Source organism: Mus caroli, unplaced genomic scaffold (assembly GCF_978045245.1).
Source record: "Mus caroli unplaced genomic scaffold, Mus_caroli_1 scaffold_10, whole genome shotgun sequence".
NCBI classification, from domain to species: Eukaryota; Metazoa; Chordata; class Mammalia; order Rodentia; family Muridae; genus Mus; species Mus caroli.
This window is the reverse complement of record NW_028227265.1, coordinates 122416537-122441977: the sequence shown is the minus strand read 5'-3', so window position 1 is coordinate 122441977 and position 25441 is coordinate 122416537. Positions and strand designations below refer to the sequence as shown.

Genomic DNA, 25441 nt, shown 5'->3' with positions numbered 1-25441 from the left:
AATGTCTATTCACAAATCCATTTCTACAGAAGTTTCTTGAAGAAAAATTCCAACCAAAGAAGTTTCACTACACCCAAGAAAACACAAGTAATAAATAATTCCACACCAGCAAAACAAACAAAAAGTAAACACACACACACACACACAGAGCCAAAGAGTGCATAAAGGTTGGAACTCTTATGAAAGATTAGGAGGAAAGATTGTGGGCACTGAAGGGGATAGCAACTCCACAGGAAGACCAAAGTTATATCAAAATCAGGTAAACTATCTGATTAGTCCTATAAATCCTAAGGAAATTAGAAATAGTCATTAAATTCTCTCAACACCAACCCATTAAAAAAGCCCAGAGCCAGATGGTATTAGCAGAGAATTCTACCAGACTTTCAAAGAAGAGATATTGCCAACATTCCTTAAATTATGCCACAAAATAGAAACAGAAGGAACACTGCCAAATTCATTCTATGAGGCCACAGTCACCGTGATATATGTACCACATTAAGGACTAAACAAAAAAGGGGAGATTTCAGACAAATTTTGCTCAGGAACATTGACAAAAAAAATACTCAATTAAATTTTGCAAAAAGCCGGGCGTGGTGGTGCACGCCTTTAGTCCCAGCACTTGGGAGGCAGAGGCAGGCGGATTTCTGAGTTCAAGGCCAGCCTGGTCTACAAATGGGTTCCAGGAGAGCCAGGGCTATACAGAGAAACCCTGTATCAAAAAACCAAAAACCAAACAAACAAACAAAAAATTTTCAAAACGAATCCAAAAATGCATCAAGATATCACTCATCATGATCAAGAAGGTTTCTTCTCAGGGATTCAGGGTATGTTCAATACAAGAAACACCATCAACATAATCAAACAAATAAAAACAATATACACAAACTGAAATGGAAAAAAATCACATGATCATCTCATTAGATGATGAAAAGACTTTTGAGAAGATCCAAGACCCCTTAATGATAAAGCCTTGGTGAGAGCAGTGATAAAGGTACACACTTAAACACAATAAAGGCAATATACAGCAAGCCAACATCCAATATCGAGTTAAAAAGAGAGAAACAGAATAATTCTACTAAAATTTGGTTACAAGACAAGGCTCTCCATTCTCTCCCAATCTATTTAAAATATTACTTGAATTTCTAGAGAGAGCATTAAGAACACTAAAGGAGATAACGCGGTACAAATAGAAAAGGAAGATATCAAAGTCTTGCTATTCTCAGATAATATGATAGTGTACATAAGTCACCCCCAAAATTCTACCTGAGAACATCTACAACTGATAAACACAATCATCCAAGTGGCTTGATACAAAATTAACTCAAAGAAAATAGTAGCCTTCCTTCATACAATGATAAATGGGCTGACAAAGAAGTTAGGGAGACAATATTCTTCATATTAATCACAAATAATATAAAATATCTAGGTGTAACTCTAAGCAAGCAAGTGAAAGATCTGTATAATGAGAACTTTAAGTCTCTGAGGAAAGAAATTGAGGAAGATAATAAGAAGATGGAAATATTTCCCATGCTTATGGATTGGCAGGATTGACAAAGTTAAAATGGCCATCTTACTGAAAGCAATCTACAGATTCAATTAAATTCCCACCAAAATTCTAGCACAACACTTTACAGATGTTGAAAGAACAATGTCAAACTTCATGTAGAAAAACAAACAAAAACAACAAAAATTCAAAATAACTAAAAAAAAAAAAAAGATCCTGAACAGTAAGAGAACTTTCGGAGATAACACTATCCCCAACTTTAGGCTGTACTGCAAAGCAATAGTTATAAAAACTGCATAGTAATGATATAGAATTAGACGGGTTGATCCATATCATTGAATCAAAGACCCTGGGAAAAAATTCCACACATCTACAGTTATTTGATGTTTTCACAAAGAAGCCAAAACCTTACAATAGAAAAGGGATACCATCTTCAACAGAAGGTGCTGGTCTAACTGGATGTCTGCAGGTAGAAAATATACCTCCAGCTGTATTGATTATCCTGCACAAAACTCAGCCCCAAATGGACCAAAGACTTCAGTGTAAAACAGGGTGAATTAAATCTAATAGAATGGAAAGTAGGAAATAGCCTATTCATTGGTATAGGAGACATATTCCTGAACAGAATACCACTGGCTCAGGCACTAAGGTCAACAATTCATAAATGGGACCTCATGAAACTGAACAGCTTCGGTAAGGCAAATGACACAGTCACTAGGACAAACAACAGACTACACATCTAGAAAATATCTTTATCAACCCTTCACATGATCAAAGGCTCACACACACACACACACACACACACACACACACACACGCACACACACAGAGAGAGAGAGAGAGAGAGAGAGAGAGAGAGAGAGAGAGAGAGAGAGAGAGAGAAGACAAGACATTGGATACCAACAAACCAAATAACCCAAGTAAAAAATGGGATAGACAGCTAAACAGAGAATTCTCAAAAGAGGAATCTCAAATCGCTGAGAATCACCTAAACAAGTGTACCATGTCCTCTATTTTTCTCAGTTTTATCCCGATAGATGTTTTAGACAGGACCAAATGGAGAAGATACTGAAGGAAAGTAAGTATTGAGCCCAGCCCAACTTGGGATCCATTTCAAGGTGAGGCTGAAAGGTCTGACACTGTTTCTGCTGTCTTACAGACAGGAGCCTACCATGGCTATACTCTGAGAGGCCAATCAAGGAGCTGACTAAGACAGACCTGCAGATACTTACACTCAATCATTGGACTGAAGTCACGGGAAGGCCTGTGACTGGGAAATGAATAGCCCTATCTTCAGTTTCTTCTCCATTTTGTCCCTGCAGTTCATTTAGACAGGAAAAATTCGGGGTCAGAAATTTTGACTGCAGGTTGGTAACCCCATTCCCCTCCACTTGGAGACCAATCTATCTACTAGAGGTGGACTCTTCCAGTTCCTTCTCCCCAGTGTTGGGCATTTTGGTTAAGATCACCACCATTGAGTCCTTAGAGTCTCTTACCTCCCAGGTCTCTGGTACTTTCTAGAGGGTATCACCACCTCCCAACCCTGAGACTGCTTATTCCAATTCATTCCATTGGCCCTTTGGGCTTCTCTCCTATCTCCCCTGTTTCCTGATCCTGTTCCCCTTTTCCCCTCTGCCTCCCATCTCGCATCCAAGTCCCTCCATCCTTCTGCCTCACATGATTATTTCCTTCCCCTTTCTAAGTAAGATTGAAGCATCCTCCCTTGGGCCTTTCTGCTTCTTACACTTCTTACAGTCTGTGAGTTGTATCATAGGTGTTCTGTACTTTTTGGATAATATCCACTTATCAGTGAGTACTGATAAGTGCATATCCTTTGGGGTCTGAGTTACCTCACTCAGTATATTTTCCAGTTACATCCATTTGCCTGCAAAATTCAAAATATTCTTGTTTTATGAGCAGAATAGTATTCTTTTGTGTAAGCGAAGCACATTTTCAGTATCCATTCTTTGGTTTAGGGACATCTGGGTTGTTTCCAGTTTCTGGCTATTACAAATAAGGCCACTGTGAACATAGTGGAGCATGTGTCCTTGTGATATTGTGGAACATATTTTGGGTATATGCCCAAGAATGGCATAGCTGTGTCTTCTGGTAAAACTATTTCCAATTTTCTGAATCGCCAGATTGATTTCCAGAGTGGTTGTGGCAGTTTGCAATCCTACAGCAATGGAGGAGTGTTCTTCTTTCTCTACATCCCTGCCAGCATGTGCCACCACTCAAGTATTTTGTATCTTAGCCATTCTCATTGGGGAGAAGTAGAATTTCAGGGTTGTTCTGATTTGCGTTTCCCTGATGATTAAGGACTTTGAACATTTCTTTTAAGTGCTTCATGGCCACTTAAGATTCTTCTGCTGTGAATTCTCTGTTTACCTCTATAACGCATTTTTTTTAATTGGGTTATTGGGTTTTGTGGAATCTAACTTTTTGAATTCTTTATGTATTTTGGATATTAGCCCTCTTTAAAATGTAGAGCTAGTGAAGATAATTTCCCAATCTGTAGGTTGTCAATTTGTCCTTACAGAAGCTTTTCAGTCATTTTTATTTAAGAGTATGTGAACCAGGCAGCATACACTAACTGATATGAAGCCCCCAACACATATGCAGCAGAGGACTGCCTGGTTTGGCCACAGTGAGAGAAGAAGCTCCTAATTCTAGAGATAATTAAGGCCCTAGGGACCGGGGAGGTCTAGTGGGAGACAGGTGTGGTCATCCTCATGGAGAAGGAGAAGGAGAGAGAAGGATGAAGAACTGATGGAGAGTGAACTGAGAGGAGGATAACGACTAGACTGTAAAAATAGATTTAATAATAATAATAATAAAAAGTATATGAACATATTAGTATACCTAGTCCCTAAGGAGAAGTATCTACCAAGTAAAACAAGTAATATGTCTGATTTTTATTTGTATTTGATGTTAGTAGCGTTACATGTTTTTGCAATCAAAACATTTCAATTGAAATACATTTTTAGAGATCATATAATAATTCCTTTTGCTTATTAGGAACTGCTAGGCTTATATACAGAAAATTTTATGGACAGCGATGAAATAATATCAACAATTGGGTAATCAGGTTGTACTGATACTGACAATGTAGGACAAGGAAGGCAATTTAACCTGTTTCCTTGACTCAACTTTGTGTGCTATTACTGTTTATTATTTGTATGTACTATGTTAGGAATTATATTTGACCTGTTATAACTGAATTATGACACACAGACTATACTCTATGCAACATTGAAAAAAATCTATTTTTACAACATGCTGAGAATAGAGGTGTATCCATGAATTTGTATTTGTGAAAGGCCAATGTAATCTTCATGCAGAAGACAATGTGATAATATTCCCATTTTATGAGAAGATTATTAAATAAATAAGATAGGATCTTGATGACTATAATAGCTCAGAACATAAATCTTCAATTAATGCTACTACAACATTGTTTTTATTTTCTTGCATATACTTATGAAGTAAGTTATTTGAAACATAAATAACATTGAAAAACATAATTAGTCTAAATAATTTCACATGTACATTAGTAAATTCTTTACATAGTAAACTATCTGTGGATCTGTTCATTTTTAGATATGAAAAAAGGAAAACTCATATTCTATAATCAGCAATATTGGAAAACTTTGTATAAAAGTAAGCAACAGTTTAAAATACTAAGACATTAATTGTTAAGTAAAATAAACACAATGTTTAACTTCATTAAACATCAGGCAAGACAAATGAAGATGGCAATTTGTGTGAATGAGCTCTCAACATTATGTCTAAAGAGAAAAACAAACCTGCCAAGTGCAGTATCTAATCTGTGATTTCTGTTTTGTTTCTCTTAGAAAATCAGTGTTGTGTTTGGAAATGATATTGTTGTGTCAATTTCACTTTTCCAATTTCAAAACCTGCATTGTTGTTTGATAAAATATCTCCATATTCAGTTGAAAGCTGAAATATTTAAATACAAAAAAAATTGGTTCTGTGACAGCAGATGCTGGGGAGGATGTGGAGAAAAGGGAACACTCCTCCATTTCTAGTGGGATTGCAAGCTGGTACAACCAATCTGGAAATCAGTTTGTGGATTCCTCAGAAAATTGGACATAGTACTACTGGAAGATCCAGCAATACCACTGCTGGGAATATGCCCAGAAGATGCTCCAACTTGGAATAAGGACACGTTCCACTATTTCATAACAGTCTTATTTATAATAGCCAGAAGCTGAAAAGTACCCAGATGCCCCTTAGCAGAGGAATGGATACAGAAAATGTGGTACATTTACACAATGGAGTACTATGCAGCTATTAAAAACAAGGAATTTATGAAATTCTTAGGCAAATGGATGGATCTGGAGGATGTTCCTGAGTGAGGTAACCCAATCACTAAAGAATACACATGCTATGCACTCACTGATAAGTGAGTATTATCTCAGAAGCTCAGAATACCCAAGATACAATTTGCAAAACACATGAAACTTAAGAAGGAAGACCAAAGAGTGGATACTTCAGTCCTTCTTAGAAGGGGGAACAGGATACCCCTGGAAGGAGTTACAGAGAGCAAGTGTGTAGCAGAGACAGAAGGAATGACCATCTAGAGACTGCCCCATCTCATAAACAACCACCAAACTATTGCAGATGCCAACAAGATTTTTTTGACAGAAATCTGATATAGCTGTCTCCTGAGAGGCTCTTCCAGTGTCTGGCAAATACAGAAGCAGATACTCACAGTCATTCATTAGATGGAGCACAGGGTCCCCAATGAAGGAACTAGAGAAAGTACCCAAGGAGATGAAGGAGTTTACTGCCCTTTAGGAGGAACAACACTATGAACTAACCAGTACCCCCAGAGCTCCCCAGGACTAAACCACCAATCAAAGAAAACACATGACAGGACCTGCTGCATATGTAGCAGAGGATGGCCTAATTGGTCATCAGTGGGAGGAGAGGTTCTTGGTCTTGTAAAGGCTCTATGCCCTAGTACAGGGGAATGCCAGGGCCAGCAAGCTGGAGTGGGTGGGTTGGGGAGCAGGGCAAGAGAGAGGGGATAGGGGATTTTCGGAGAGGACTCTAGGAAGGGGGATAACATTTGAAATGTAAATAAAGAAAATGTCTAATAAAAAAGATAAAAATCAAATATTTTTTAAACTATGTTTATATGTGCGTATTCTTTGTAATAATTAACAAAATTCAAAATTTAAAGACAGACTAGCAAAGAACATGTGTCATGCGTAGGAGTTTAGTGAGGATACACACTGTTGGTACAATTCAAAAGATGTGTCACTGACTTTTAAGATGAGCAGGTGCAAATATACTACAATGTATCTTTATTACAAATTCAAGAAATACACCAAAATACAACATTCTTGTTATTCCTGGAAATTCAATTTGTATAGTCAAAACCTAACTAGAAACAAAATGAAAATAATAGTAAAGTAGGATGGAGAACTAACTGGTGCTGTGCTGGGTTTTAGTTGGGTTCTCACTAATTGGACAGAATACCTGACACAAACAATTAAAAGAGACAGCGTTTATTTTGTCTCGCCATTTCAGAGTATTGTATCCATGGTTTCTTGCTCACATTTAGTTGGGAAGAGATTATCATGTACAGTGAAATCATTTTTTTTCTTTGAGATTTTAGTATCTTATTCACTTTTTATTTTAAGTGATGTTAATTACAGCATTTGAAGGGGAGGAGCTAATTCTACACAAAATGGAAGACTATAATATACCCATTAAACTGCTTTAAAAAAATAAGTAGTCAGGCTATAAGAGCTGTAAGAGGAATCAGTTTTGATCTCTAGTGTTGTCAGGGTCAGGATTACAATCACCTGCCCCACTCCCCCCTGAGACCTGGAGAACCCAAAAGCTTTTTCATATTCTGGTGCAATGGCAAACAAACCAACCAACCAACCAACAAACAAACAGACAAACAAACAGACAAACAGACCAACCAACCAACCAACAAACAAACAAAAATAAAAAAAACCAACAGACAAACCAACCAACCAACAAACAAACAAACAAAAACAAAAACAACAAACAGATAAACAAAAATCAAAAAACAAACAGACAAACAAAAAACAAAACAAAAAAACAACAAAAAACACCACAACACAATCATGCCCACTCTTTCCATCCTCAAATGGTACAAAAGAAAAAGGTAACCACACCCTTAAGACTACTTTTGGTGTAAAACAGATAACTGATGGGCTAGGATGGAAACAGTGCATGATGGGAACAGGGCATGACAATTTGTCTAAAAAAAAAAAAAGTCCCTTTCACTCAGGTGTGTACATGCTTCCAAGCAGATAGGATCAGAACACCAGGGTTCAATGCTCAGATGTTACAGTTTCATCTGGGGACTGGATAGAGATTTACAAAGGGTCCACACATTCCCAGATTCCACTTGCAGCCTGCCATCTCTAGAGGGGCTCTTCCCCAGCCCACACCTACAGCTAACAAGAACCCTTTCTGGAACAGGGTTTCTGCTGTACCTCTGAAATGGCAAACACCTTAAAGCCAAGCCATCCTTAGCCTGGAGGTCTAACGTGCTATTTATCAACTCTTGTACCCCCAATGTCTTAGTCAGGGTTTCTATTCCTGCACAAACATCATGACCAAGAAGCAAGTTGGGGAGGAAAGGGTTTATTCAGCTTACACTTCCATACTGCTGTTCATCATCAAAGAAAGTCAGGACTGGAATTCAAGCAGGTCAGGAAGCAGGAGCTGATGCAGAGGCCATGGAGGGATGTTCCTTACTGGCTTGCTTCTTCTTGCTTGCTCAGCCTCCTCTCTTATAGAACCAAGACTACCAGCCCAGAGATGGTCCCACCCACAAGGGGCCGTCACTCCTTCATCACTAATTGAGAAAATACCCCACAGCTGTATCTCATGGAGGTACGTCCCTAACTAAAGCTCCTTTCTCTGTGATAACTCCAGCCTCTGTCAAGTTGACACACAAAACCAGCCAGTACACCCAACACACGCTAACTTTAAGGTAACTATGATGCAAAATCATTTAAAATTAAACAAATGTACAATATTAATTTATGCTTAAAATTCCAGTCTGAAACCAAGCTTGTGGCTGTCCTCATTGATGTTCTTGCTACTCAGCAGGGCTGATAGCTGCAGTTTGATACCTGGTTTTAGGGTCTGAGTGTACCCTAAGCCATTCAGGCTGGAGTTGTTCTCTTTGATGGAAAAGTATCAGGGCCGACCTAATACTTGGGTGCTATTCCGAAGCAAGTGTTACTTTTTCCTGCAGTCCAGGCAAGATTGACAGCAGTCTCCAACTTCTTGTTCACGTTCAGGTAAATGGAGCTACCTAACTCTGTCAAATCGTTCACATTAGTATGAAGCTGGAATTCGTCTGTCAGTGGTTACAATTGTTCTGGGTCACTCGGGACTTTGAGGTCTCAAAATTCAGCCAGCCAACCCTCATAGCACCAAAGCACCCCGGATTGAGGGCCCAGCAATGTCAAAGCCTACGTCACAGCCCAGGTTGATATACTCTCTCTTGGACCTTGTTTTGATTGTAGCATATTTTTTTCCCAGTGTTAGGTGAGAAAGATGAATCAAAGGTCAGCTTCTGTCCACAAGCAAGCTGGTCTTCCACAATTATTTTAGTGCCCAAGGTTTTGTCTTGTGTTCCGCTTCTCCATGACTGTTAGCCCATACGCAGTCCACCTGCACTTGGTTTCCAGACTGCCGTTCATTTTGATGGTTTCTGTGTTGGCAGAGCCTGAGCTAGAAATTCCAATCCATTCTCGGACTTCGTTTTCAATTCAAACTTTATTAAGCCAAAGCCGTAGCCCTTGGCGAAGACATCTCTGCGGACTTGCCAAGATCAGCATTTACCGGAGGCACAGCCATGTTCTTGGAGGCGGAGACGGCAAGAGCAGCAGCAGCTACAGCTGGAGTTGCGGCCTCAGGTACAGTGTAATCTTACAACTGAAAAGCTGAAATGTCCCTCATCTTTTAGCAGATGGGAACAGAGAATAATATACACTGACAGACGTGTGCCTTGGAAACCTATTTCCTTCAGCTAGGTACAACCATCTGATACTCAAACCTCCACAAAGAGCAAACAGACAACAAACACTAAAAACCTGTATGTTTGAAGGACCACTCAAAATAGTTATCACCATAATTCAGGGGCCTATTGTTATACAGGTATGAAGTGTTTCTCCACCAAAGGCTCAAACCATAAAAGAATTATCTTATGTGGAGGAAGGATACCGACACTGAGAAAAGTGGTGGTGTCATAAGGGATCATCATGACATGAACAATTGGGATTGTCATACTTGATAAGCTATTAAGAGGTAAATTGTGTTAGAGGAAAGAACTCATTGTAAGCATTAGATTGAAATATAAATGTTGACCTTGCCACGTCTTGTATATCTGTCTACTTCCTAACCACAATGAGGTGAGAACTTCTCTCTGACATTATTACTGTACTCTCTTGCCCCTATGCTGATCTTCACAATTGTAAGGCATTGGAACAAGGCAAATGTAGAATAAACTTCTTAAATGATGAACAAATGAACATTTTCTTCTTTTATATTGCTTCTTTCCAGTAACTGCCAAAGCAATGAGAAAAGAAACAAGAAGAGATAGAATTTCATAGAGATAGAATTGAATTGCATATAACCATTCAAGTGAGAAAAAATGCTTGTTCCATAAAATGGTATGGGTGAATTTCTCAAAATAATGGTCATTTAAAAATAAGATATAAATGTGCCCATAGTTACTTACCACATTTTATGAGTTAAATTAATGAAGGAAGCAGTATATGAATAAATAATTGTGGGTTCTGCCAACACCAGGATAAAAAGTTCAGACAAAATTAGGGGTTCACAAGAAGGGATTCCAAGGATTGGAATTATTCCATTTCTTTATTTTAGATTGTAGATCAGAAAATGTGTTCAGATTGAAATAAATCATTATATTATATAAATGTTCATATTTTGTATTCCCTAGAATTTTAAAGTGAAGTTACATTCAAAGTATATATATGTGTGTGTGTGTGTGTATTTATACGTCAGACCATGCCATATATATATATATATATATATATATATATATATACACACACACATATATATGTATCTATATCTAGATATCGATATAGATACACACACACACACACCACACACACACATGTGGGCCTCTCTTCCCAGTGATGGCCAACTAGGCCATCTTCTGCTACATATGCAGCTAGAGACACAAGCTCCCGAATAAACTCTTGACACCCAGTTGTCTCTTCTTTCTTCCTTCAATTCTCTATGCTTCTGTCTCTTCTTTTCTCCCTTCCTTTCATCATTTGCCACAATCTCACTGTATAGAACAGGCAACATTAAGCCCCCGATTCTCCTACCATAACATCTCACCATAGTGGGGTTATAGAGTGAGTCACAATTTCTATCAGCCCCTCTCCTTTCTTACATGTTTCCAAACTTTTTCCAATATTCAGTCTTTCCACTTATATGGCTCCTTTCCTCTTCTGATTTTTCTATTTTATGAAATAGATTATTATAAGACAGATTTTTTTAAAAAAATAATTAACATGAAAAGCTCAATAAACTGTGTCCTAAATATCACAAAGTCCTGAAACTTGGGACTGAAGACAAATATTCACTATTTATATTTCTCTTTACATGAACATATAGCTACTATCTACTATGAACATATAGCTACTATCCATCTACTTCTCTATCTATCTACCTATCTATCTATCTATCTATCTATCTATCATCTATCTACTATTTATCATCTATTATTTATACATATAACACAACTATTATTATCTATCCATTTATCCATCATCTATTTATATATCAACTATATACATATATGTATATATATATAATTTATCATTGATCTATATCTATCATCTCTCTATCTGTCATCTATCATCTAGCATTTATCATATATCATCTATCTTTCTCATAGTCTATCCTTAAGAAACATCTGGAGATTAAAGCATTATTGTAGTATAGTCATTTCTTTTTAACTTATTGTAACACTATTCCCATATTTTTCCAAGTCAAACTTCTCTTAGCTTCATTTTCTATTTGCCAAATTAAAACACATTATGCCAGTGTGAAGATTAGGCTATGAACACAGTAACTTGGGCCTAGTTTTCTTATTTATGAATGAAAATATTCTCTCCTTGATGCTATCTCTTGCTAATACTTGGATTAAAAGCTCTGTTAGAATAGATAAAACATAATTCTAAGACCCACCTGTTTCATTCATTCATTGAATAATAGCTTTTAATGTGCAACCATAGTAAGTCACTTATGAAACAAGTATTGTTAATTGAGACTTTTACATCTACTACACAGGTCAGGCACCATATCTTCTGATATATCCATCATGGAGGTTCCTGCCTGCAAACACCTTTCTCATAAAATTCATCAAATTTCCCATATTCCTTTGTGTAGCACAGTATTTTATCTGTTTGATGTTTTTTATGTTGTCCTTATTCAGAAGTGATGTTAAGTCTTCGGCAATTCACTAAGTCAAGAACTAATGCCTTATATGACCATTGGTTCAAAGACTCTTGAGGAATACAGAATTTCATAATGCTACACTTTGAAATTTCATACAGATGAAAATATAGTATTTTTTCTCCTCCCCCTTTTTCTTTTTTTATTAGATATTTTCTTTATTTACATTTCAAATGTTATCCCTTTTCCTAGTTTCTCTTCTGAAAACCCCCTATCCAATCTCCCCTCCTCCTGCTTCTAAGAGGATGTACCCTCCTCACCCACCCACTCTAGCTTCCCCATCCTGGCATTCCCCTACACTGGGGCATCCAGTCTTAACAGGATCAAGGGTCTGTCCTCCCATTGATGCCCCACAAGGCCATCCTCTGCTACATATGTGGCTGGAACCATGGGTTCCTCCATGGGTACTCCTTGGTTGGTGATTTACACCTGGGAACTATGGGGTGTCTGGTTGGTTGATATTGTTCTTCCTATGGGGCCGCAAACCCCTTCATCTCCTTCAGTCTTATTCTCTAACTCCTCCATTGAGGATTCCGTGTTCAGTCCAATGTTTGCCTGTGAGCATTCACCTCTGTATTTGTCAGGCTCTGGCAGAGCCTCAGAAGAGACAGCTATATCAGGCTCATTTCAGCAAGCACTTCTTGGCATCCACAATAGTGATAGTGTCTGGGTTTGATAACTGTAAAAGGGATAGATCCCCAGGTGGGGCAGTCTCTGCATGGCCTTTTCTTCAGTCTCTGCTCCACACTTTGTCTCTGTATCTTCTCTCATGGGTATTTTGTTTCTCCTCTAAGAGGGACCTAAGTACCCACACTTTGGTCTTCCTTCTCCTTGAGCTTCATGTGATCTGTGAATTGTATCTTGGCTACTCAGAGCTTTTGACTACATCCACTCATCAGTGAGTGCATGCCATGAGTGTTCTTTTGTGACTAGGTTACCTCACTCAGGATGATGTTTTCAAGTGCAACCCACTTGCCTAAGAATTTACGAAGTCATTTTTTTAATAACTGAGTAATACTCCATTGTGTATATGTATCACATTTTTTTTTTGTATCCCTTCCTCTGTTGAGGTACATCTGGGTTGTTCCTAGCTTCTGGCTATTATCAAAAGGCTGCTATGAGCACAGTAGAGCAAGTGTCCTTATTAAAAGTTGGAGCATCTTCTCAATATATGCCCAGGAGTGGTATAGCTGTCCTCAAGTAATACTATGTCCAGTTTTCTGAGAATCCACCAGCCTGATTTCCAGAGTGGTTGTACCAGCTTGCAATCCCACCAACAATGGAGGAGTGTCCCTCTTTCTTCACATCCTTGCCATCATCTACTGTCACCTGAGCATTTTAACTTAGCCATTCTGACTGGTGTGAGGTGGAATCTCAGGGTTGTTTTGATTTGCATTTCCCTGATGACTAAGGATGGTGAACATTTCTTTATGTTTGTTAAATGGTTATAAAGTAGTCTTTTTAGTATAAATAGCCTTTAGTGGAATTAAATACAGTGAAGTATAAAAACTAGACACTTTAAATTATATATATATATATATATATATATATATATATATATATGTCTGTGGAACAACAGCAACAACAAAAAGAACCTCATGCAGGGGTCTGCCATAATATTCTAGAATGATAGAAATGTCATTTTGGAGGAAAATATAAAAGATATGTAGGATAAAGTTTTAAAACACTCTAATTTGTAGAGAATTCTCATTTTGGTGAGTCCAATGTTAAGGACTTAGTTAAAACAATATAAGAGGAATAGATAAATATAGAAAAGGATAATTTTACCTTAGTGGAGAATTAAGAAAAATTAAGCAATATAAATGTGAATGAAAGAGAATTATACGTTCTTATAGAACATTCAATAAGGAAATTTTGATTATTGACCTATCCATGGCAAAACTTACCCATGTATATCTAAGCACAGTTTACAGCTGGGAGCTCTGTAAGAATAAATATGGCATATAGTTAGTGATTAGTTTTTCTAACTTTAAAAAGTTGATATAGCATTTACTAAGTTACAATAAAGAGTAGAAGCTATAATCATATATTATTGCTAGTATTATAGAACAATATTCTGTAATTCATAAACATTTATGAGATAATATGAATCTATATTATCAGTTCTTGGAGCATGTCATAAGTATAAATATACATAGAGTTTTCAAAAAAGTCATAATTTTTGGTATTTACAAAAGTAAATGTATGTTAAAGCATGTTACACTCATTTTTTTATATAAGCATTATTAGAAAACGGTACAAAAGAAGTAGGGTTATACAATTTAGGAGAGATAGAAGTGAAGAAATGTGAGAAGTGAATTTTAAAATATTCAGAGAGGAGAGTAAGCTATCGGGAAGAGGGATGGAAGTTCGAACTTTTATAAGACAAAGTACTTTTCTCCCAGGAAGTTAGTTATGTTTTCTTTCATTGTAACAGAGAAACTGGCAAAATAGCCTGAAGTAAGGAAGTGTATTATAGTTCACATTTTGAAGGAGTATACTCACTCTATTAGCCAAGGAGTGAACAGCAGAGGGGAAAGAAATAGCTGCTAGCATTGTATCTGTAGTGAGGAAGCCAAATGTTATGGGTGCTGACCCCCATGTCACTCTTTCCGTTGTATTCAGTCTGGCATCATAGCCCATGTGGGATTATCTTCTCACCTCAGGTAACCTAATGTAGATAAACCAGCACAGTCAACTGCTCAGATTTGTCTCTTTAGTGTCTCTAGACCTTGTCAAGGTGACCCTCAATATTAAAAGACCTGGTGCTTGGGAAAATTCATTTATTAGTGAAATTTTTAAATACTTGATTTTTTTCTTAATGCTGCCTTCATGAGTGTTGGACTCTGCATATTAATTATTAACTTCTTAGAATATCTAAATCAGGAGGATCATTTGTGTACAGAGGAAGTCTATGGAAAAGTAATTATTCTGTGAAACACAGATCACTTGTGTATAAGAGACTTCATAGGATTTTTTTTTTTTTTTGGCATGGGTATTTGTATGTCTGATATTTATTCACCATGGTAACTTCACTAAGTTTACTTGAATGACAAAAGCGATGCTAAAGACTGAAAAATATCTAAGAACATAGGACAAAATTATAAAAATAAAAACTATCTCCCCATGTACACACGAGAGCCATATGCTCTTATAACTTGTAAGGTGTATCATTATCACTTTGACCTTCCCAAAATTGCTTCTCCAAGAAAATAAGTTGTTTCATTGTGAGGATCATCTTCTCATTTGAAAGGATTCATGGTGAATATGGTAGCACACACTAATCATCACACTATCTGGAGGGCACATTGAGGGTACTCTGCAGTTCAAGGTCACTGTCATCTCAAAAAGTGAGTTTGAGACTCACTTTGGTTACATAAGACCCTGTCAACATTTGGTTACATAAGACTCTGCCTAAAACAACATTGAGAAAGTCAAAGAGGGTTGGGGGTACTAGGATAACATGGCACATGGAATCCACTAAATAGGGCTTAATAGGTTCATAGAGACTGAACTGGCAAGCATGAGGCCTGCATGGTTCTGCACCAGGTTCTATTGGCTGTTACCTTAGTGTTCCCATGGGACCCCTATCAGTGGGACTGTGTGTGTCTCTGACACATTTCATACACAAAATAATATTTTTATTGATTATTTGGGAATTTCACATAATGCACCCTGTATTTCCAAGGTATCCTAGGTCTACCACACCCCATTTTGATCACTTCCCAGAAAAGAAGAAGAAAAAGAAGAAGAAGAAGAAGAAGAAGAAGAAGAAGAAGAAGAAGAAGAAGAAGAAGAAGAAGAAGAAGAAGAAGAAAGAAGAGGAAAAAATACAAAGTCCATTTTGTTTCCATGTACTCACTGAAGCATGGTCAAACTCTCAGAGGCCAGCCCCATAAAGAAAACTGAGTCCTTCACCACTTCCTATCCAGGCCAGAAGCCAACAACAGTGAAGAGCTACACTTAGCATCTCTGTCACATTTTAAAGAGGTTTCTTCTAAGTCCTCCTATTTGGGGTTTTTGTTTGTTTGTTTGGTTTGGTTTTGGTTTTGGTTTTTGGAGGGGGAGAGAGTTGCAGGAAGTGTGAGAGAGGTTGTCCTAGAAGCCTTCTATGCCTCATTGAAAACTGAGTTTTTGGTCATTGATACTATTGCAAAAAAAGCTTCCTGCCCTTTACACCAGGGGTTATAGACTTCTACATGGGGATTCTGGGGACTGGATGGACCACAGACCTCATCATGGTCTCTAGTAGTAGTAGTAGAGATCATGACAATCAACACAACCCTCGGCCCCACACGGACCATGGATAGTGTCATGGCCCTTGATGGCAGTTCAGGCTATAGACACCAACATGGCCTCAGGTGGCAGCCTGGCCCATGTACATCAGCATAGGTTCAGGCAAGAACACAGAACATTGACATTTACATGGTCTCCATCAGGAGCACAGAGCACAGGCTTCCACCAGGTCTCAGGCAGTAGCATAAGCCATAGATATCCACAAGGATCCAGGGCATCAGCATAGCCTGTGGATAGATTGTGGATTCTTTTGCCTGTTCTTGGAAATCCTTTCCTCCTATTGAGTTGCCTTGTCTAGCTTTGATATGAGTGATTTTTGCCTTGCCTTATTGTTTTATCTTGTTTGACTATGGTCTTATGGAGGCCTTCTCTTTCCATAGAGGAAATGTAGAGGAGGTGGGTCTGGGGGAAGGTGGGATGAAGAGTAGCTGGGAGGAGCAGAATGAGTGGAAATTGTAATTGGGATGTATTGTGTGACAAAAGATGACAATTAAAAGTGAAAAAGAAGAAAATAAATGAAACTTATGATTCTTCGTAGCACTTAATGTTCTAGTAGTATTGAAAATATTTTCTTCCCGATTTTTGAGATATTCAAGTCGTACTCTTTATCAATATTCACCTTGGTGGGCAACAACATATTAAGCTTTTCTACCCCCCACCTAACAAGACTCAAGCAAGCATTAGACAACCTTCCCCCACTATCTCTATAAAATGAGTTAGGCTTATCCCGATCTACCTTAAAATGAGTTAGACTCAAATTATGATTTCTTTTTTAGGCTCTGCTCAATTACTGGTGGATTACCCCTATTCTAACACTTAAGGCTTAACTGGTTACTTCCCCAAATATTTTCCACAAATACTTGCTGTTTGAACCTTCCTGGATTATTTCTGCTTCATCAGTCTGGTGTCCTGGGAGGCATTTTACTAGGGCATATGGCTGCAGGCCCATCATTACTAGTGGAGACCTGCTATTCTCTGTCTTCTCCTTTGTGCTCCCTCCCTCCCCTATCATCTATCTGTCTATCTACCTATCTATCTATCTATCTATCTATCTATCTATCTATCTATCTATCTATCTACCTATCCATCTATCTATCTATCAAATCTTCTTTTTCCTTCTCCCACCTGGACTCTGCTAGCAACACCTGGTAACTCAAACTTCACCTTTCTCTATGCTACCTAGTAAGTGCTGTAGCCATTTTATTTAACCAGTGATTTTAAATTGGGGAGCAAGATTCACACAAAGGTTGGTGTATTTGGGAATTTGCTCCTCTTGGGCAGCCAGATCTTGGTGTAGAGAATTTAGTCAACATTTGAATACAAGCAACACCAGACTAACCCCCAACAGTCTCTTCTCTCCATTTATTTAGCCTTTGCTAAATACTAGTACTCTTAACAGTATATGTCAATTTTATTTTCAACATGTGTGATGGCTAGTTTCATGTCATCTGACACAAGCTGGAGTCTTTTGTTAAAAGGAACTCTCAAATGAAAAAATACTTCCATAAGATGAGTCTACATGCAAGCATGTAGGATAGGTTCTTTTGTTTGTGGATTTTGTTTTGTTTGTTTTGTTTTGTTTTGTTTAGTGATTCATGTAAAAGACTTGTGTCCCCTTACTTAAGGAACACCTACCAGAGAAACTGAGTTATTCTTTTATTATTTTTGTTGTGGTTGTTGTTAGGTAAAGTAACAAGTTCACCACTTAAATCCAATATGTTTTTAAGAAGATGGTATTGAATTACATCTTTTAAAATGATTTTGAAATAATTCAAGAGTCGAGTCAAATATTAAAAATACTTTTATATAAAATATTTTACTTGATTTTGAAAGTTAAAAAAAAATCATCTGGCCAAAGAAATCTGATAAGCAGGCATGACTCAGACGTCATTGGCTGGGTTTTGGAACATTGTAGAAGAAGCATACTTTTAAAACTGTAACTACAAATCACCCACAGTGGTTCTGGCTCTTGAGGGCTGCTGTGGAACACACTCTGAGCCCAGACTTCCCACATGCATGTGATGCTGACACCAACGTGACTTCAAAGCTGCCTGGAGAGCAATTCTGTTTTGGAGTCACTCTATTCTTTCCACATGAATCTCCACTTTAAAACCAAAACTTTCACACAGGAAACCAAACATTTATATTCTGCATTTCTGTTCCTTTTATTGCAATTTTGGGGAGCATTACCTCAGTTTATGTCAATTTATATAGTACATTAAATGCTGTAAATTACCATAAAGTGAAATAACACATCACACGGTGATGTTGGAACCATAAATCATTACTATTTCCTGCTGCAAACAGATGTTCTTATTTTTAGGCTCATGTCAAAATTCATTTTGTTCTCACAGACTGTGGAGCTAAACTTTAGATTTTCTTGTTATCAAAATGAGCTATTATACTCATGCTGTCATTTATAAGCAGAGTAAAATGGATTCTTCAGACAGTCAAGGTGGATCAAATTGCATGGATCCTTCTTGCCTTGCTGGCTGCACATATGTCAGAGTTAAGCTGGCAACACCAAAGCTGACAGCCTTGGAATGATGACCCTACTTGACATCATTAAGTAAAGATGACATTTAACTTCTTTTGAAGGTGATCTCACCTGATTTAAGCAGAAAGAATTTTACCAGGAGCATTCTAAATTTTTGTCTGTAAAATCTGGCTGTGTGACTCTTTCCATGCCTTTGATCAACAACATTGTCAATGGTCAGAAAAGGAGACATTAGAGCAGTGGTTCTCAATCTCCCTAATGCTGTGGCAGCTCATCATGTTGTGTGGTGACTTCCAGCAATAATATTATTTTCAGTGCCACTTCATAACTGTAATTTTGGTACTGTTTTGAATCATGATGCAGATATATATTTTTTACACTTAAAGGTTAGCTAAAGAGGTCATGACCTACAAGTCAAGAACCACTGCCTCAGAGATTCTGTTTTGTGTAGATTCATGTTTCATAAGGATCAACTCATTGTTCTTGCCAATCTCCTCTCTGTCCTTTCTTTATTTGCTTAATTGATAATTACACCTGTATACAAACTTGATAAAATTCAGGCCTCTATTCTTTCCCTCCAACTCCAGCAGTGTGTTACCTCACCACGCATTTCTGCTCATACCTTCACATGTCCAGTTGCTTCCTTCCTTCCTTTTCTCCTTTTCCCTGCATCGTCTCCTAAACCTGGGAAGTCTACATAGTGCTACCTCTATGTGCTTAGACATAGGACCATTCACTATACATAGGGAGCTTCCAGTGCATCTTCCCTAGCAGCTTCAATTGACATTTGCTTCTCAGCTATGACAGAGAAATCGTGAGTTCCTTGCCTGCCCTTGATGGAATTCTCTCTATTATGACCCTGCAGGCCTTGTGCATGCAGTTTAGATTACTATGCTGTCATTACTGTCTCTCCATTTTTGTGACTTCCTACATGTCCCACCCTTTAACATCTCTACTTTTCCCTTCAGCTTGACTCTCTAACTTTTTCTTTATAGTTCTCTACAAAAAATAGTGTAATTATTTGAAATCATGAGTTCAATTCTAATATAATGCTTTATTTTTACATAATTTTAAGAGAATAAACTTTTCCAGAAAAATTGTTGAAACTTGCTAAATGCAAACAAGTAGGATGTAGCATAATAAAAGAACTTCTCTAAAATGGTGAAAATGGAATAGATATAAAATAAAAAAAATCAAAAGCATAATAATCCCTTTCCCTAAAACACAAATTTTGATATGATCATGTATAAAATAATAACCACAACTATATGCATCATGCCTTGTTATTATTTCATATCTAAACCTTTCATCAAAGATAGTAAACATAAGATTGATCTAATCTCCTCAGATGAACTACAGGTACACTAAATAGCCTAGTTGAGGATCATTTCTGCAATCTCATTTTTCTTCATATTTATATATTTTAATTAGCCAACTTACACTACAGACTACAACATTTGAGGCACCACAAATCTAATTAATTAATTAATTAATTAATTATCTGTGCACATAACTACTATGTCTTAGTAATTCTTAGATTAACATCAATTGTCCTACATCATACTTCTTCCTGAAAGTAAAAATTCTCCTTGAAGTACAGAAATTTATATTAGGGAAGAGGTAAATTTTACCATGTTTTAATATTTCAAATACTAATCAAACTATTTAATAGGTCAAATACTGAGATAGGCACAATGATTTGCAGGTGAGATGCCATCATATTTTTGTTAATGTTTGAAATCTTAAATTTTAAAACGTTTACATTGTACATTACAAACACCACGTGCATGTACATACCACACTCAAACACTCACAAATACACACATACATAGTTGAAAAACACTGTAACTAGTTATGCCCATCCATTTGTCTCTTTCTCCTTGCTGCCAGCCTGTTCTGAACCAGTACCTAGACTATACAGGGGGTGTCCTAGCATTATGTACTTTTTGGTCATGGGAACCCAAATCATAGGTATTTATGCTCTATATTTTAGAATTGCTAATATAAGTTTTATTTTTCTTCCTTATCATACATTTGATCCTTGGACACACTCTGTGTGTCTACAATGAGACCTTGAAAGTTCAGACTTGAGAAGCAACCTGACCTCTGTAGCATACATTGCAATATTTCCCCAACCATTGTATATTGCTTACTCATACCTTACCCGCTGACTTCCTACTATAGCTTCAGAACTGCTTTACTGCTGTCCCATCTGTACGCACACCAGAAAATCTGCTTTCATTTCTAAGTGACTCAAAGATAAATAGCATCATACCCTTGTGGGTTTGGATCATAGTTTGACATGTATCTGTTTAGTATTTAGTCCTGTACAATCTTGTGCAGACAAGATTACATATGTATCTTTTCTTGAGAATAATAGGAAAAACATTTAAAAAATCTGGGAGACAGGGATGCAACATGATTATTATATACTGAAGCAACATACCATTGCTTAAGACAGTTGCCTCCAGTCCTGACCAACCACTGAGATCCCAATGAGAGACTGTTAGATAAGTAGGTGAAATCAGCAGACTCCATTTTGCAGATGAGCAAACTAAGATTCTGTTACTCCAGTAGTTTTCACAAGACTGTAGTACTCTGTGTTGAACAACAGGGTGATTTCTTAATCTCACTGATGTTTCCTGGTCTTTTTATATACTGACACTCAGTGACTTCACCTGGTCAAAAGGCGCTTGTTGGTCAAAACAATGCAAAGAAAAACAAAAATGTTTTTCTTTACCAAGAAATAGAGTTCCATTGTTTGAAGATTTGTCATACTTGATATTTCCATCTAAAGTGAACATTTTAAGATCAGTCATTTGTTAGCTTTCTTATGCAATAGTACTACTGGATGAATTTATTGAAGGCTTAAATATAAAATGATCATAACACAGAGGCCTAATAAATCTAAGATCTGAAACACTTGCTTGAGAGCCAATGTGTTGCATGATTGAAGCACTAAGCATTTTTTTCTTTAATGCCAGGTTCATGATCTGAAAGTGTTAAGAGTTAACCAGGCAATTCAAAAATGCCAAGAAAGGAAAAGCACTAGATAAGACTTCTAGGTCATAGAAATTTTAAAATTTATAATGTTTTACCAGTTGGTATGGATTCTTTTACAACTCAGAAAAATGATAATTCAGAGGTTAATGTTCCATAGATAATTGTAGAATTACCAAGTGAATGCCATACCATAAATTACTTCAAATATTTTACTTGGGCAATAATTTATGTCCATGTTCTGTGGTAACATTGAGCCATTAGTTTGTGTGATTTAAGAGAAGACCTGATGTGGTATTTATAAATTAAATTTTACTTCTTAATTATTTTTAAAACCATACTACTTTATTAGTAAAAAAGCTTCACTTTAGGTTTTGAAAATAAAATGACAATATTAATTGATAGAGCAAACCATGTTTAAAACATACTGCATTTTCAAATTTTCATTGGAAAAATTATTTTCACAAATGACAAATGCAGAAATATTTGGTACTGAAATGTATATGTTATACAGATAAGTTCTATATTCTCAGATATCAAATTTTGAATGGGCATTGCTCATTCTCAAGTGTAGACAGGTCATAGCGCTCAATCACTACACTGTGTCTCATTGGGAGGACTGCATTCGTATAGAGTGTTAGGCAATGAGGATCAGGAAAACACATGATAATGCCCTCTACTGTGAACCACAGAGCCTTTCTGGAGTATCGCTGTTCCCTTCCCACAGTTTCATTTAGTTGTACTTAATTATAACCAAGCAGCTGATCATGTTTGAGGTACTGAGAGGATTCAGCTTTATTGAATCAGTTCCTTCAATGAATAAACTGGTATTGTTTTGTAGCCTAAAATAAGATACTACAATGAGAAAGAAACTAGTTGAAAAGTACATTAAAATATTTATAGAAGAGGCTATGAATTTGAAAGTGCATAGGAAACTTAAGAGAAGTGAGAAGAGATTCTATCATTACACTACTCATGTATAAAATTAGCAGAAAATAAACTTTAAAGGCAACACACACACACTCAGTGAGAGGAGGGGTGGATATCACAGTACGTGATAAGGAACATCCTTATTAGACATTTATTTTCATTTTTTATATATTGTGATTTATCTCAAAGATTTATCTCAGTCTCAAAAAGTTTAATCAGCATATTGTTTACTTGGAAATACCATTTCAGTTCATTATAACATGGCCAATATTACGTGTAGAGTGGATTCAGGCATAGAGCAGTCCGTTATTGTGAGAGAAAGTGTGGCTTGTGTTAGGATGTCTAGGTCATATGGGTGGCCCCAAACACATATATGTATAGGCAACATTAATTGGTCACAGTGTGTGAAAAAATAAGTAAAATTTATAAAATAAGGATATTATGTTGGGTTAGAAATATGAATGGGAGCGTTGGGGGGAGAGGGAAGGGGAGTAAAGAGTATGTATGGTCATAATACATTGAATACATATACGTAAACTTGTTTATATTCTACTATGGGTCAAGTACAAACGTAAATGACAGTGGGCCATAAATACTCATAGTGATTTTATTATCCTGTAAGATAGTCATCGTCTGTTAGGTTAATTTGTGATTTAAACAAGAATGGCACATGGATGTTTGCATTGCCAAGGTCTGTACCACTGTTACTAGCATACTTTCTTTGCTTTTTCTTTTATACTAAAGGGAAGCAAGAATAAGTCTCTCATAAGCTACATACATACTCTAACAGGGAGCCATACTTCAAACCGACAGTAAGTTTTCCTAAGAGAGCATCTTCATTTAATCTGAGTGCAGTGATGTAATGCTAATTACTGTAAAAGGTGTATTTTCTCTGTGACTTCAGAGTATGAAAATTAGAATAGAAGCATTGCTCAGACAGAAGAGGGAGCTATTAGAAAGTATCAGTAGCTTGTATGTGTTGAAAATTATGTCCTAACATTTTTATTCAGAGTTATCCCTAACGAGCTTTACATTCTTGTACAGATTAGCCAGCAATTAGGCTTACATTACTTATATGTAGTATGAATATGATTTCATCCACAGGGATTTGTAAATAGACTTAGCATCTGATAATTAGATAGTGATACCAGTAATGCTCTATACTAGATGCAGATACTAGAAGATAAACCAGAAATAATGAAAATATGACCTAATATAGAGTGGAACAAAAAGTTAATACTGGACAAATACACTCAGACCTTACTTGGTTACACCAAAAATTTTGTCGTGAGATAAAAATTTAATAACATATGATATAATAGAATAAATGATTTTATGTCAATAAATAATAGGTGTCATTTATTATTTAGCCTTGGATTACTTGCTAATAAGACAACAATTAGTTAAGACTGAGGACACAAATATCATACCATGTATGAATTTTATATCTCTATTGGTAGGTAACACTATATTTTGTTGTTGGTACCACATTCTGTTTTCTGATCAAAATAGTCATATAGTTAGTTGTTAATGTGAAAATTATTGCAATAGTTCATTAAAGCCAACAGAAACCCAACATAAAAGCAGCATCTAAGCATGTGGACAGAGTAAGCTGTTGCTTTCAATCAGTGGGCTTGAATGGTGATTACATAGGAACTCAGGCATCACTGAACATGTCACCATTTCTAGGAAGTGGTGCAGGTTGCTTTGGCAGTGACTGGAAAACGTAGGGCGAATAGGAATGTGGCAGTGAGAAGGTGTGATTACCCATTCACCAGGGTTTCCCATAAGGATAAAGAACCATGGTGAGTGGTTTATATATATGAAAGTAAAAGTAAAAATAGAAATAAAAATGTCCCGTAAAATAACACAAGCAAATTTCTAATGTGAGTAGGGGATTGGAAACACGAGAAAGAAATGGGAAGAAATGACAAGCTAATTTCATTAAAAAATAAGATACGTTGCTATAGAGATCATTTATTTTATTAGGAGACAGAGGAACTGAGTAAAGATGTTAGAGGAGACATATTTGTCTCCAGTCCTTCAGTAAAAGGCAGAATTAAAGTGAATGAGTTGAAGCGGAACCAAACAAATAATGATAGAAAGAACAAGAAAAAAAGGCACCTTATTGCCCTACAAGAAGACAAGGTGATAAAACAAATATAGAAATTAAGTTTTAAAAACTTGTACCTGACAGGGAAACTGGAGAAATAAAACCAGGTCAATGATAACTCAAAGGACTGAACCAGCCATGAAAATCCGAGAGAAGTGCCAAGTCATTGATGGGAGCAATTCTCAGAGCACACACATGGCCTTTATTTCCACTGTAATAAGCCCCCAGTCTTAAAGGAGAGTCAATGAGTTACAGCTTCAGAGTATATCTACAGCTCAACACTGTGAAACATCTGAGCATGGATAAGAGTGAAGCTAGAGAGGAGAAGCAGGACAGCTTGAGTAAGCAGGTGTGCTGCTCTGCTGTAGAAGTTCCGGACCACACTCTCAGTCCTGGTAAGTGAGCAGATGGAACTTCAGGATGGCTGCAGTGTCTACATCCTCTAGCCTTCTGGGACTTTGTCCTTCCACTGTGGCAGAGCACAATGCCAAATGCAGACAAGGTCAAAGACACACTTTGGAGTCTGCAGAATGGCAGAGTCAAGCAGGCCAAAAGATCATTGCAGTTTGAAAATCACAAG

General features: G+C 36.9%; 1 pseudogene; it reads right to left on the bottom strand.

Moving 5' to 3' along the window:
* Nucleotides 1-8566: 8566 nt before the first annotated feature.
* On the bottom strand, nt 8567-9385 carry LOC110300680 (non-selective voltage-gated ion channel VDAC1 pseudogene; annotated as a pseudogene).
* Between the last annotated feature and the right edge of the window lie 16056 nt (nt 9386-25441).